Below are 15,747 nucleotides of genomic sequence, written 5' to 3'. Positions count from 1 at the left end.
AGACCCGGCCGTCCATCCAAACTGCCATCTCAAACAAGGAGAAGACTGATCAGAGATGCAGCCAAGAGGCCCATGATCCCTCTGGATGAACTGCAGAGATCTACAGCTGAGGTGGGAGAGTCTGTCCATAGGACAACAGTCATGCAATACACAAATCTGGCCTTTATGGAAGAGTGGCAAGAAGAAAGCCATTTCTCAAAGATATCCATAAAAAGTGTTGTTTAAAGTTTGCCACAAGCCACCTGGGAGACACCAAACATGTGGAGGAAGGTGCTCCGGTCAGATGAAACCAAAATCAAACTTTTTGGGCACAATGCCAAACGATATGTTTGGCGTAAAAGCAACACAGCTCATCACCCTGAACACACCATCCCCACTGTCAAACATGGTGGGGGCAGCATCATGGTTTGGGCCTTCTTTTCTTCAGCAGGGACAGGGAAGATCGCTACAATTGATGGGAAGATGGATGGAGCCAAATACAGGACCATTCTTGAAGAAAATCTGTTGGAGTCTGCAAAAGACCTGAGACTGGGACGGAGATTTGTCTTCCAACAAGACAATGATCCCAAACATAAAGCACAATCTACAATGGAATGGTTCACAAATAAACGTATCCAGGTGTTAGAATGGCCAAGTCACAGTCCAGACCTGAATCCAATCGAGAATCTGTGGAAAGAGCTGAAAACTGCTGTTCACAAACGCCTCCATCCAACCTCACTCAGCTCCAGCTGTTTACAAAGGAAGAACGGGCCAAAATTTCAGCCTCTCCATGTGCAAAACTGATAGACACATACCCAAAGAGACTTGTGCTGTAATCGCAGCAAAAGGGGGCGCTGCAAAGTAGTAACTTAAAGGGGATGAATAATATTGCACGCCACAATTTTCAGTTATTTATTTTTTTAAAAAGTTTAAAATAAGCAATAAATTTTGTTCAACTTCACAATTGTGTCCACTTGTTGTTGATTCTTCACCAGAACATTAACATTTTTATCTTTATGTTTGAAGTCTGAAATGTGGGAAAAGGTTGAAAAATGTAAGGGGGCCAAATACTTTCGCAAGGCACTGTAGGTACAGTCCTACAAGAAGTATTCAACCCCCTGCAGATTTAGCAGGTTTGATAAGATGCAAATAAGTTAGAGCCTGCAAACTTCAAACAAGAGCAGGATTTATTAACAGATGCATAAATCTTACAAACCAACAAGTTATGTTGCTCAGTTAAATTTTAATAAATTTTCAACATAAAAGTGTGGGTCAATTATTATTCAACCCCTAGGTTTAATATTTTGTGGAATAACCCTTGTTTGCAATTACAGCTAATAATCGTCTTTTATAAGACCTGATCAGGCCGGCACAGGTCTCTGGAGTTCTCGGCCCACTCCTCCATGCAGATCTTCTCCAAGTTATCTAGGTTCTTTGGGTGTCTCATGTGGACTTCAATCTTGAGCTCCTTCCAAAAGTTTTCAATTGGGTTAAGGTCAGGAGACTGACTAGGCCACTGCAACACCTTGATTTTTTCCCTCTTGAACCAGGCCTTGGTTTTCTTGGCTGTGTGCTTTAGGTCGTTGTCTTGTTGGAAGATGAAATGACGACCCATCTTAAGATCCTTGATGGAGGAGCGGAGGTTCTTGGCCAAAATCTCCAGGTAGGCCGTGCTATCCATCTTCCCATGGATGCGGACCAGATGGCCAGGCCCCTTGGCTGAGAAACAGCCCCACAGCATGATGCTGCCACCACCATGCTTGACTGTAGGGATGGTATTCTTGGGGTCGTATGCAGTGCCATCCAGTCTCCAAACGTCACGTGTGTGGTTGGCACCAAAGATCTCGATCTTGGTCTCATCAGACCAGAGAACCTTGAACCAGTCTGTCTCAGAGTCCTCCAAGTGATCATGAGCAAACTGTAGACGAGCCTTGACATGACGCTTTGAAAGTAAAGGTACCTTACGAGCTCGTCTGGAACGGAGACCATTGCGGTGGAGTACGTTACTTATGGTATTGACTGAAACCAATGTCCCCCACTGCCATGAGATCTTCCCGGAGCTCCTTCCTTGTTGTCCTTGGGTTAGCCTTGACTCTTCGGACAAGCCTGGCCTCGGCACGGGTGGAAACTTTCAAAAGCTGTCCAGGCCATGGAAGGCTAACAGTAGTTCCATAAGCCTTCCACTTCTGGATGATGCTCCCAACAGTGGAGACAGGTAGGCCCAACTCCTTGGAAAGGGTTTTGTACCCCTTGCCAGCCTTGTGACCCTCCACGATCTTGTCTCTGATGGCCTTGGAATGCTCCTTTGTCTTTCCCATGTTGACCAAGTATGAGTGCTGTTCACAAGTTTGGGGAGGGTCTTAATTAGTCAGAAAAGGCTGGAAAAAGAGATAATTAATCCAAACATGTGAAGCTCATTGTTCTTTATGCCTGAAATACTTCTTAATACTTTAGGGGAACCAAACAGAATTCTTGTGGTTTGAGGGGTTGAATAATAAATGACCATCTGAATAAACTTTTCACAATTTAAAAAAAAAATAAAAAAAGAAATAACATTCTTTTTTGCTGCAGTGCATTTCACACTTCCAGGCTGATCTACAGTCCAAATGTCACAATGCCAAGTTAATTCCAAATGTGTAAACCTGCTAATTCTGCAGGGGGTTGAATACTACTTGTAGGCACTGTATATATCCTGTGCCTAAACATCCTGGTAGGCCTAAATATAAAGCACACAGAGCCTTACTCATCCACCATCTTTTGGACTCCCGGCCTCCTCTTCCTGTATGGCACCTGCAGACACAGTGGCCAGGACCTTCCTTTGTACACAAGGTCTTGTAGCCAGAGGGGAACTCTCCCTGTGTATACAGTCGTACCCCGCTAGATCGCCGCTCACTTAATTTGGCTTCTCTGTATCGCGGGTATTTTTCAGTTTATAAGATGCATTGGATTATAAGACGCACCCCAAATTTAGAGTAAAAAAAAAAAACATGGGGTCCGTCTTATAATCAGGTGATGTCTTACTGGGGAGGGGAGCGTCAGCGGTGGTGGAGCTGGGTCATAGGCCAGGGTGGTGGTTGAGCAGGGCGATGCTGCGGCGGGTGTCCTAGAAGCTTGCTGCGAGGTAGGAACATCCAGAAACTGTCAGCGGTGTGGGCTTCAAAGATATGTCACCCGGAGTTGCTTCGTGGCAGATTGAGCTATCGGCTCAATGACGAACCGAGATCTTATTTGCGCATGTGCCACCTCCGGGCGCCATTTTTCTTAACCCCTTCACCCCCAAGCGATTTTTCCGTTTTGTTTTTTGTTCCCCGTCTTCCGAGAGCCGTAACCTTTTTATTTTTAAGTCAATCTTGCAATATAAGGGTTTGTTTTTTGTCGGACGCACTGTACTTTTAAATGAAACCATGAATAAAAAAAGAGGGCGCTCCTGTGTGGGATCTTAAAGCACAGAATTATGTGCCGTGTGAGGTGCACACTCACCTGATAGTGTTGTACGGCAGGTACAACACTGTAAGGCTATGTGTCCACGGTAGAATGTACCTGCGGATTTTTCTGCATGAAAATCCGTGACTTTCGCGGCAAATCCGCACCTTATTTTTGCCGCGGATTTGCCGCGGATTTACCGCAGATTTACCGCGAATTTGCCGCGGATTTTGATGCAGATTTTTTTTTTTTCCCCATTCTATACCCAAAATCCGCAACAATAATTGACATGCTGCAGATTTTTCCGGATCAAAATCCGCCACGGAAAAATCCGCAGCATGGACACAGCATTTCCAAAATGCCATTGAAATGGCTTGGAAGTGCCGCTGCTGCAGATTTTCGGAAAATCCGCGGTAAATCCGCGGCAAATCCGCGGTAAATCCGCAGCGTGGGCACATAGCCTTAGGGTATGTGCGCACGTGTGTGTATTACATGCAGTTACGCTGCGTTCTGAACCGCAGCGTAACTGCATGCGTCCTGCGTCCCCTGCACAATCTATGGAGATTGTGCAGGAGCCGTGCGCACGTGGCATGTTAGAACGCAGCGATTCGGCTGCTTGCCGAATCGCTGCGTTCTAAGAAGTGACATGTCACTTCTTTTGTGCGTTCTGTATGCTGTCTATAGGGAGAGGCAGCATGCAGAGCGCACGAATCTGCCGGCACCATGCGCTTCAGAACGCAGCTTTTCAGCTGCGCTCTGAAGCGCACATTTTCGGTGCGGTGCAGAGCGCACACGTGCGCACATAGCCTTAGTAGTACTGGAGGGGGAATTGCAGGTTTACCGCTCCTTGTCAGCAGGGATCCCGTCCTCTAGGGCCCCGCAAGACTCTGCTCACATGATCGGGGTTTCCACATGCAGTGTATAGCCACCGGACCGGCGTCTGTTAGCAGCTCCTCCTCCGGGTCGGACAGTCCCGTGATCACGGATGCGGTGATTCACCAGCCCCTGGTGTTAACTTCAGATGGATAACACAATCCTGGTTCTGACTGCAGCAGCCCCGTGAGCTCCCAAAGGAAGATACAGATGCAGGGAATAATGGAAAAAAATCACTATCGCTGCGCTGCTCAGAGAAGGTAGTGATGAGGTTATTGGAATATAGATTTATTGGATATTTACATGCCACTATGCGTTTCGGGGGTACAACCTCCCCCTTCCTCAGGTAGCAGTAAAATGCAGAAAATTCAGATCTTAAATACGCAAACCGGAAAAAAGAAGAAAAAAAAAAAACTTTTTTCCTAAATCAGATTAAATGCCCATCGGGGCGGGGTCATTGAAACAATTAGTTAATTAGAAGAATTCTCCTATACAGGGTACTGATCTTATGCATTCATGATAGAGAAAAACACAATTATATATCTGGGTCCATAAATAACTATATTACATAGTAGGAATAAAATGTGATTGTACATCGATAATTAACAATATATGTGTGTCTTGCCCTCATTTGGTAAAATACATATTTATTACCATATTGACGATATAGAGGGTGACTAAAAAACACTGTTGATTGAAAAAGTAATAGATATAAATATAATCAATATAGGGACCCCACTAATTTCCAATGGTAATGTTCTCATAAAAAAGAACTTTTTGGGGGGTAAAAAATTCTTTTTTTAAAAAATATTAAAAAAATATAATAAAAAAAATTTCCATTATTCCCTGCATCTTTAAATGAAACCATGAGTTTTAACATATAGTGTACTGGAAAACAGGAAAAAAAATTTAAGTGTGGAAAAACTTCAAAAAAAGTGTGATTACACAAACGTTTTTGGGATATTTTATTCATCATGTTCACTATAGGATAAAACTGATGTGTGGGTGTGATGTCTCAGGTCAGTACGAGTTTGTAGACACCAAACAAGTATAGCTTTACTTTTATCTAAGGGGTTAAAAAAAATTCACAAGTTTGTCCAAAAAAAAGGGGCGCACTTTTAGCGCCATTTTCCGAAACCCGTAGCATTCTCATTTTGCGGGATATATGAAAATGATGGCTTATTTTTTGTGTCTCAAGCTGACGTTTTTACTGGTACCATTTTTCGCAGATGCTACTTTGATTGCCTGTTATTGCATTTTGCGCAAAATTTGCGGCAACCAAAAAAAATGTAATTTTGGCATTTGGAATTTTTTTGACGCTACACCATTTACTAATCGGATTCATTGATTTTATATTTTGATAGATCGGGCGTTTCTGAACGCGGCAAAACCAAATATGTGTGAATTTTTTTTTAAACCTTTAACCCCCTTCTTGACCTTTGACGGATATATCCGTCATGGAGCGTGTGAGGTTAAGCCCCGCCCCCTGCCGACGGCAGGATGCGGCGATCCGCGCACATATCAGCTGTTTTTAACAGCTGACATGTGTGCCTATATGTTCCGAGTGGAATCGCATTCCACCCGGAACATTTAACCCCTTACATCTCACTGCCAAAGTCTGGCAGTGAGATGTATATGCGCGCGGCCATGATTTTTACTTACCGCCGCCCCCACCGGAAGTCACGTGCGCGATCACGTGACTTTCGGTGGTTTCCATGGTAGCACAGGGACATGTGATGACGCCTGTAGCTAACATGACTCACTTCCTCTCAATGCCGGAATACAGCCGGCATTGAAAGTAAAGCAGCATATCTGCAGTTCTCAGATCTATAGCAGAGATCTGCAGATAGTGCAGAGCGATTGGATTGCTGATCGCTATAGCCCCATAGGGGGACTAGTAAAATAAAAAAAAAAAAAGTAAAAAAAACCCCTAAAAGTTCATATCACCCCCCTTTCGCCCCATTGAAAATTAAAGGGTTAAAAAAATAAAAAATATACACATATTTGGTATCGCTGCGTTCAGAATTGCCCAATCTATCAAAATATAAAATCAATTAATCTGATCAGTAAACGGCGTAGCGGCAAAAAGATTCCAAACGCCAAAATTACGTTTTTTGGTCGCCGCAAGTTTTGCGCAAAATGCAATAACAGGCGATCAAAACGTAGCATCTGCGCAAAAATGGTACCATTAAAAACATAAGCTCGAGACACAAAAAATAAGCCGTCAATGAGCCATAGATCTCAAAAAATGAGAACGCTACGGGTTTCAGAAAATGGCGTAAAACGTGTGCCACTTTTATTGGACAAACTTGTGATTTTTTTTTAACCCCTTAGATACAAGTACACCTATACATGTTTGGTGTCTACAAGCTCGCACCGACCTCAGGCATCATACCCACACATCAGTTTTACCATATCGTGAACACCGTGAATAAAATATCCCAAAAATTATTGTGCCATCACACTTTTTTTGCAGTTTTTTCACACTTGGAATTTTTTTGCTGTTTTCCATTACAATATATGGTAAAACTTATGGTTTCATTTAAAAGTACAACTTGTCCCGCAAAAAACAAGCCCTCATAGGCCAAGATTGCCGGAAAAAAAAAAACGTTACGGCTCTCGGAAGAAGGGGAGCAAAATACAAAAACGCAAAAACGGAAAGTGCCCGGGGGCTGAAGGGGTTAATTTTCAATGGGCCGAATGGGGGGTGATTAGAACTTTTAGGGGTTTTTTATTTTTTTTTTAAACTTCTTTTTTACTTTATTTTTATTTCACTAGGTCTCTTAGGACCTAAGTCGATCAGCAGTCTGATCACTGTTCCATTTCTCCAGATCACAGCATGGCAGCCAGTGGAAGTCACGTGATCACGCCACGTGAGTTCCAATGGGGGTGGGTAAGTTATACTTACAATGCGCGCGGATACATCTCGCTGTCAGATTTTGGCAGCGAGATGTAAGGGGTTAATAGCCGCGGGTGGAACTCAATTCCACTCGCGCCTGACCGGCACACATGTCAGCTGTTGAAATCGGCTGACATGTGCGTGGATCGCTGCGGACTGCCCACGGCAGCCCGTGGGGATCAACCTCACATGATCCATGATTATGTCGTGAAGAGGTTAAATTCGCTGCTGGGAGATCAATCGGCCGGAGGCGCCACATGCGCAGAGAGCTCAATCCGCACATGCGCCGACTCAGGGCACCATTATTTGAAGCCCTCACCGCCGACATTTACAAGATGGCCCCTACCTCCCTGCCCGCAGCATCGCCCCTGCTTCCTGTCACCATTCTCCACCCCCCCTTATAAGACGCACCCCTCATTTTACTCTCACATTTTTATAATCTGAAAATATGGGTAAATAATAAGTAAATAAAACTTGGCTACTTCACACATTTTCCCCTATCACGGGGGGCTCTAGAACAAAACGTCCCCATAGGTGAGGGATCACTGTACTAGTCGCTACCTACTATCACCAATGGCTACACAAGACACAGAGCTATTTTTTTTTCTTTATCATGAAAAAAAAAGTTTTTTTTACCTCAGTGTGTGCAGGAAGACGCCATTTTACTGTTTACCTCAGAGCACTTTTCAATTGTGAATAGCAAAATGGCCGCCGGCTCCCTGTATCAGGACATTTGTGGTATCTGTCCATGAGTTTCTAGTCCTGCACACGTGTTCATGGCCACCAGAGTAGTGATATCCAACTACTGGGAAACTATAGCATCCATAGGCACAAATCCCACTGTGACCATTAAGCTTGTAGTATGGCCATTGCTCAGTGGATGCAGACGCTGCTTCTGACAGGAACGGTCGCTCCAAAATGGAGAAAATCTCTGATTAGGCTTCCTCATGTCATGTGGAAAATATAGGGGAAGATTTGTCAGACTATTTACGCTAGAATAACATTGAAATGGATGGATTTCACATTTATGCCCCCTCATAATCTCTTCTGACTAATGACCCACCAGGAAAGCTGCTGAATGCCGATCAGCCCCGGAACCAGTGAGAGGCCATTACTATGCAGAGCTCCCCTGCTGCTCTGCTGTGCACTCTGCCCCTCCCCCAGCTAAGAGCGCGGGGGAGAAAATGCCGGCACTCACCACTGAGGAGAGGATGGAGGCCGCAGCCAAAGAGGAGCTGACTCCTGCAGGAGAGGAGGCAGAGCTGAGGGGACAGCAGGAAGATGGAGGCTGCACAGCACCACATCCACAGCAGAAAACAAACTCCACTGGTCATCAGAAACTTATGAAGAAACAGAGAAGTGAGTATAGTGTACTTCCAGGATCTGTCTGTTTGTTTTTGCATACCTATGTTGCTTGTACAGTATATAATTGTGCATGTGTATGTATTGTATATGTGTGTGAATATATATATATATATATATATATATATATATATATATATATATATATATATATGATGTGTTTATATAGTATATATAGTGCATAAATAGAATATGTGCCTATGTTCATATATAGTCTATGTGCCTGTGTGTGTGCCTGTATCCTGTATATGTGCCTATGTGTATATATAGTACGTGTATGTGTGTGTGTATATGTGTATATATGTGTATATATGTATATATATATATATATATATATATATATATATATATACATATATCAAATGTGGGTATGTGCCTATGTTCATATGTAGTATATGTGCCTGTGTATGTTCCTGTATATATGTATATATGGCTGTGTTTATATAGTATGTGCGGGTGTGTACATTATATATGTAACGTCCTGGAGGTGGATTCACTGGGACGTGCACCGGACTCCCCCAGTGAGGCAACCCGGAGCTAACCCCTATACAGAGACTGTCCTATCACCCCACCAGAAGGCCTAGATTCACGGTAGCTGGAACACTAGGGGTACGGGTTAAGAGTCCTTCAGGGATCTGCACAGGAATGTCCAACGGGCACCGTAGGCAAGACGGATGACTGGAACCGGATTCAGGTGCCGGGTAGGAACAGCAGACGGGGTCCGGGTCCAGCGAGATGTGCAGACTGATGTTCACCAGGTGAAGTCGGGGATCGGTGACGGGTTCAGGCTGATGGGAGATGGCGGGATCCTCAGCAGACAGTCACCGGGAGACTTCCTGGGGAATCAGCCGGCAGGACCGAGTTAAACGAAGACAAGGCACACGGACCTGAACACCTAGCTATGGGATCACGTTGATCAGGCACTGCCCACATGGAAAGGAAGTCTTAATATACCCTGTACCTGTAATTGACCATATCCTATTTCCGGGACGCTGGCCCTTTAAGAAGAGGTTTGTGAACGCGCGCTCTGTAATGCGCATGCGCGAGGCTTGTGTGCCGGAGACCAGAGCAGGAAGCGATGCAGGGGGACCAGAGTGTCCTGGGTCGCAGGGAGACGCCGGGACCGGCAGGCAGGAGGCACGGAGGACGCAGAAGAGGGAGAGTGAGGGGGGCAGCCGCGGGCAGAAGGACCGGGAACCGGAGCGGAAGTGACAGACGGTGCCGGGACCCGGGGAGCGTGACAGTACCCCCTCCCTCACTCCCCCCTCCCCGCAATCGGGACAAGAGGTCGCGTATGAGAGGAGCGCCAACGTTCTCCCGGGGTTCTCAGGACTGGTCCTTGGGAGGGCTACGGTCCCGATCAACAAGGAAGAACTGCTTACCCCGCACGGTCTTCATGGCCACTATATCTCTTACCGCGCACACATCGTCGGCAGCAATAGGAGGAGTACCGTTATCAGAGGAGAAGGGACCAAGGACGACTGGCTTTAGCAAGGAGACTTGGAAGGAGTTCGGGATCTGCATCGTGGCTGGGAGCTGCAGTTTATATGAGACCTCGTTGATCCGTTTGACGACCTTGAAAGGACCGATGTACCGTGGGCCCAACCTGTAAGAAGGAATCTTCAACCGGATGTATTTGGAGGAAAGCCACACCAAATCCCCAGGAGAGAAGTGAGGAGGGTCAAGGCGTCTCTTCTCCGCATGTTTTTTCATCTGGGCGCAAGCACGTTCAAGGGAGGTTTTAACAGTTCTCCATATATTGGAGAAGTCTTTGGACAGGGCATCTGCAGCGGGAACATCAGAAGTCGAGGATACCGGTAATGGAACGGAAGGCTGAAGACCGTAGACAACATAGAAGGGAGAGCTGGAGGAGGATTCACTGACATGATGATTATGGGAGAACTCAGCCCAAGGAAGAAGCGTGGACCAGTCGTCATGATGGACGTTGACGTAGTGTCGAAGGAAGGAAGTCAGGACCTGGTTGACACATTACACTTGGCCATTTGACTAGGAATGGTAGGCCAAGGAAAAGTCCAGAGACACTCCCAGATGTTCACAGAGCGCCCTCCAGAAGCGGGAGGTGAACTGAGTTCCCCTGTCGGACACTATATGTAAGAGAGCAGCCGGAAGATATGCTGGATGAAGGCATCGGCAAGCTCCTGGGCAGAGGGCAGTCCGACCATGGGGACGAAAAGAGCCATCTTCGAGAAATGATCCACCACGACCCAGATGACCGTATGTCCGGAGGACAAAGGCAACTCTGTGATTAAATCCATGGCAATGTGTTGCCATGGAACGGAGGGAATCGGCAGAGGCAGGAGACGGCCATAGGGCAAGTGCTTGGGCGTCTTGTTCCGGGCACAGGATGGACAAGCGGAGATGAAGGAGACGACATCCTTACGGAGGGACTGCCACCAATAGTGACAGACGATAGTACTCCACGTTTTCTTCTGACCGGCATGTCCGGCCACTTTCGAAGAATGCCCATTGAAGGACTTTAATTATGTCGTTCTCCGTGACGAAAGTCTTCCCAGGGGGTATCTGTGCAAGAGTGACGGGAGCCACCGGAATGACGTTACTGGGACAGATGATGGACTGGTTCGTCTCTTCTTCTTGTTCTACCAGAACAAAGGACCGGGACAAGGCATCATCCCGCACGTTCTTGTCCACTGGCCGGAAATGTAGTTGGAAGTCAAACCGGGCAAAGAACAGAGACCAACGGGATTGTCGTGGGTTCAATCTTCGAGTAGATCGCAGATACTCCAGGTTCTTATGGTCGGTGTAAATGATAACCGGGTATACCGCACCCTCCAAAAGGTAACGCCATTCCTCCAAAGCCAGTTTGACAGCCAGGAGCTCTCGATTATGAATAGTATAGTTGCGTTCGGGTGCCGAGAAGATTTTGGAGAAGACTCCGCAGGTGACCATCATCCCGGTGGACGACATCTGAATGAGCACGGCCCCAGCCCCTTAGGAGGAGGCATCCACCTCCCAGGTGAATTGTCGGTTTAACTCCGGTCTGTGGAGAACGGGAGAGGAGGCGAACACCCGCTTCAGGGAACAGAAAGCGGCGTCGACCTCAGGTGACCAGTCTTTCGGGTTGGCCCCCTTCTTGGTCAAAGCGGAGAGAGGCGCCGTCAGAGCAGAGAAGTGAGGGATGAACTGGCCATAATAATGTGTGTGTATATAGTATGTGTGTGTGTATATATATATATATATATATATATATATAATTTTCTGTTTTCAATTTTTTACTGCCCTTAGTCTTGTGCTATGGAAAACCAATAAATTCAGGGTTACTCCTCAGGACTAGCAATTCCTCTTTGCTGATGCTCTGGTCTATGTTTGCAGCCGTGATGTCACAACTAAAACACGTGACTGCTGGAGCCAATCACTGAGCTCAGCCGTCACGCCAAGGTAGATGGCGTCAGTTGCAGAGCCTTGTGATTAGCTGAAGTGGTCACGTGTGACATCATCACTGCAGCCTGTAAATATAGATGGAGCATCAGAGAGATACCACTGGACCACGTGAGAATGAATAACTCTGATTTTATTATTTTTTTTTTTCCCAGCGCAAGGTGATGAGCGCAATATTACTTAAAATGGTAAAATAGAAGACCCCAAGAGGTGGGAGGGGGAGGTGTGGGAGGTATTTGGGGGGGATCATGGTCAATTCTTGCACAGGAACCCTTTGCTTTCAGTGTCCGCCCCTGTAATAACGGCAGAGATTAGATCTAGTTCTGATCACTGCTCTTTAACTGTTCAAATGCCATACCACTGTCAATTACAATAGTATAATCTGACCATTTGTCATGTGCCTCTAAGAACTATGGGTGGATCGGAGTTTCGCCTGTGACTGTTAACCAGTTAAGTCCCGATGTCAATTTCTCAGCGGGATTTTACAGGCGCAGGCATGGAGTGCGCCATTCCCCGATCTCATTGGTGCTCCTGTGATGTCATCACGGTGGCACCGAAGGTTTGTTATGACAGCCGGGGGTCAGCTGATGACCCCCTAAGTCTGTCATAATGTTCTTCCTGTGAACACCGGCTTCGAGCCGCCATTCACAGGAGACGGTGATTTCTGCTACACAGAGCAGCGCTGACGCTGGGTAGAGCACAGGTGGTCGGACGATCGCAGTTTCAAGTAAAAACAATAAAAAGTAAACACATTTTTTTTTTTTAAATATATGAAACAACACCCCACAAAAGGTCAAATCGCCCCCTAATAAAAAATTCACATATCTGGTATCACTGCTTTTAGAAATATCAAATCTACCAAAATATAAAATAAATTAATCCGATCAGTAAACAACGCAACAAGAAAAAAATATATAACCGCTTTTCATCAAAGAAAGCAGAAACCTCTAAGTTAAAGCAGACAGCCCCAAAAGAAAACATACAATTCCACCCCCCCCCCCCCCCAAAAAAAAAAAAAAAAGAAAATTGCACTCACCAGACCCCAAACAGTTGCAGTTGGCAAGTGGCAATGGTGGATGGGCTCTCACACAGAGATCTGCGTCACTGTCAGGTCCCTCGCTGTTCCAGCTGCATTGCACTGCAGCTCTCACACACGAATTGGGTACCAGTATCACTCGTGAGAGTGTTACTGCTTCCAGTCACCAGGGGGAGCCACCGCTGTAAAACACAGGGGAAACCTGACAGCGACACAGATCTGTATGTGAGAGCCCATTCACTTGCCAACTCTAATTGTTTGGGGTCTGGTAAGTGCGATTCTTTTAAGCAGTGTCTGATTTCTTTTGGGGGTAAACTTAGCAGTACATAGAGAATAATACATTTAAGTAGGTAATTTAACCCTTTGTAAATGTGGTCTGTACCCACCACTATAGGACTGGGAATAGCAGATCAGATAAGAAAATGTGCATGTGGCTTTTAAGACATTTTGATCCCCAATTTGCATTGTTTAAGTCACTTTTTAATTTTTTAATTGTATTCATTGTCGTTTTTTGCACTTTGTTTTTCAAAATAGAACACACAGTTCAGGAATTTTGTGCAAAGTCAAAAATCATCTTTTTTGTGTCTTTAACCTGTTATTACAGCCACAAGTGCTCTACTAAGTACTAAAGACGCTGGACACAAAGGGATGAGCAATTTAGAGATGGCGGTAGTCAGTAAAACGCATTTTGTGCTAAATGAATCAGTCTTTCTACTGTCTCCAGCTTGGAGTCTGTATATGGGGAGAGAGGGGACTGATCTTAGGTCTGTAAACAAGATGGGGGGGGGGGGGAGGGGTGCTTGAGATCTATACACAAGTGGGAATTGATATTGACCTTGCAAACAAGGTAGTTAGCCTGTACCAGTGGAACCTTGGTTTACGAGAACAATCTGTTCTGGGAGTGCGCTTGTAAACCAAGTTACTCATCTAGCAAAGCAAAATTTCCCATTGGAAATAATGAAAGCTCAGACAATTCGTTACACAACTTGTTCAATGTCCAATGTCCCATTCTGGTCCCCTATTGTGCCATTCCACACATGCACAAAGGCGCACACATACATATTATGCTCACCTTACCTTCTGTTCCATCACTGGCCTCCCGGTTCTTGTAGTCCGCAGATACAGGATGTGTATCGGGTAACCATCGCGACCGATGCCGGAGCTTCCGCTGCCACTGCGCTGATGTCAAAGGCAGGAGCCGCTTGCCTCTGATTGGCCAGCACGCTGCCTTTGAGTAGCAGCTGACAGCAGAAGTTCCTCCATCGTCGCGATGGTTACCCGATACACATCGTGTACTGGCGAACTACAAGAACCGGGAGGCCGGCGATGGAACGGAAGGTGAGCATAATATATGTGTGTTTTGTGTGGACTGCAAGAGCGGGTCAGAGCGCGGTTAAAGTACGGAACCGGAAGTGTGTGCGGTATTTGCTCGTACAGCAAAGCTTGCTCGTGAACTGAGTTACAAAGTTACATCAAGCTTTGCTCGTATAGCGAAATACTCGCACACAAAGTTACTCGTAAACCGAGGTTCCACTGTATATAGAGGCTGGTCAAGTACTGCAGGCTGGTAAGCTGCTTGTATCTGGGTCTATATATAGAGGGTCTTGTCTGAGACCTATATGTGGGGGGGGGAGTTGGTTTGGAATCTATATAAAGAGCTGAGCTGTAGTTTGTATTACTAGCTGTGCTTTGTCTATTCAGAAGGGACCTCAAATTACATGGCCTAGAGAAGTGTGTGATCCTATGAAACGTGCCGCGGGGCGATTATTGTGAGCGAAGCACTTGTTTTCCACGTCCCGACACGCTATATAATGTTGGGGGTGTTGGGTGTGTGTGTGTGGTGCTGATGTTGCTGCTGTGGACACCTTCAGGTTCAACCCTGCCACGCTTTGTGCGTCATCAACCTCTTGATCCCTAAGAATTGGATGGCAGACATGTTTGTAAAAACAGTCATTTTCACAAAAGAATAAACTTATGTACAAAGGATAGCGGGTATACCATTTCTAATTTAATTCTGTGCAATACAGGGGCACAGGTATAGTGGTTCTGGACAGCGGCACAATACTTGGGAATGTTTCAAATGAACACCACGGCAATAGAGGTGACTCCATACTCTTAGAAACTAACGTAAGAACGCTCTTGCTAGCTAGCTACCACCTTACTAGACGTACCCCACTGGTCTGGCCGAATCCACCTCCTATTCAAGGCTGTCCTCCAGAACCGAGTTCACTAATGCTGCACAATACAGCTTGTCCAGTACGAATGTGCCCCCACTCGCCTGCTTCAGAGAACTGCCACCACTGTAAGTTCTTGGCTGACGCTTGCTCCCTTGACCTTGTCACACACCCACCCAAAGTTGTTCTCCTTCCTTACTCCTTCCTCGATTCCCCAACAGCTAACTCATGAAACAGTAACTGACTCCCTTTGGTCTCCAACACTTCTCCCATTATGGGCCATCCATACGGTTAACCCTGCAATACCTGACTAACAGGAACTGTATCCTACAGGAGGATAGAACATACAGTGAGTCACATTTAATAATAAAACACAGGGGTCTTCAGGGGGGTGCAGAAGCTCTTTACTACAGGTTCAGAGCTGTGTTAATTCTATTATTATATTGATTTCCTCAACATCAATCTTCAGGAGCACTTCGTTCCCCTACCTCTAGGCTTCTTGTTTGCAGGGGGCGCAACGGTCTTGAAGAATGACGGTTTGGGCCGCTGGCATGGTTCAACCACAGGTTCAAACTGCTGACTCT

The 15,747-nt window shown here is 45.9% G+C and overlaps 1 long non-coding RNA gene across 2 annotated transcripts in view; it reads right to left on the bottom strand.

Moving 5' to 3' along the window:
* Positions 1-15,747, bottom strand: part of LOC142249621 (uncharacterized) — a 97,781-nt gene that overhangs the window by 80,694 nt on the left and 1,340 nt on the right. The window contains exon 1 of one of the 2 annotated variants that reach the window (XR_012725084.1): positions 7,811-7,899. The exons of the other annotated variant lie outside the window; for it this stretch is intronic. This is a non-coding gene — a long non-coding RNA (uncharacterized LOC142249621). Of the gene's footprint in view, positions 1-7,810; positions 7,900-15,747 lie in introns of those variants that run through there. 2 annotated transcript variants of the gene reach the window in all.

This window comes from Anomaloglossus baeobatrachus, chromosome 8 (genome assembly GCF_048569485.1).
Source record: "Anomaloglossus baeobatrachus isolate aAnoBae1 chromosome 8, aAnoBae1.hap1, whole genome shotgun sequence".
NCBI classification, from domain to species: domain Eukaryota; kingdom Metazoa; phylum Chordata; class Amphibia; order Anura; family Aromobatidae; genus Anomaloglossus; species Anomaloglossus baeobatrachus.
This window is presented reverse-complemented; position numbering and strand designations above follow the sequence as displayed.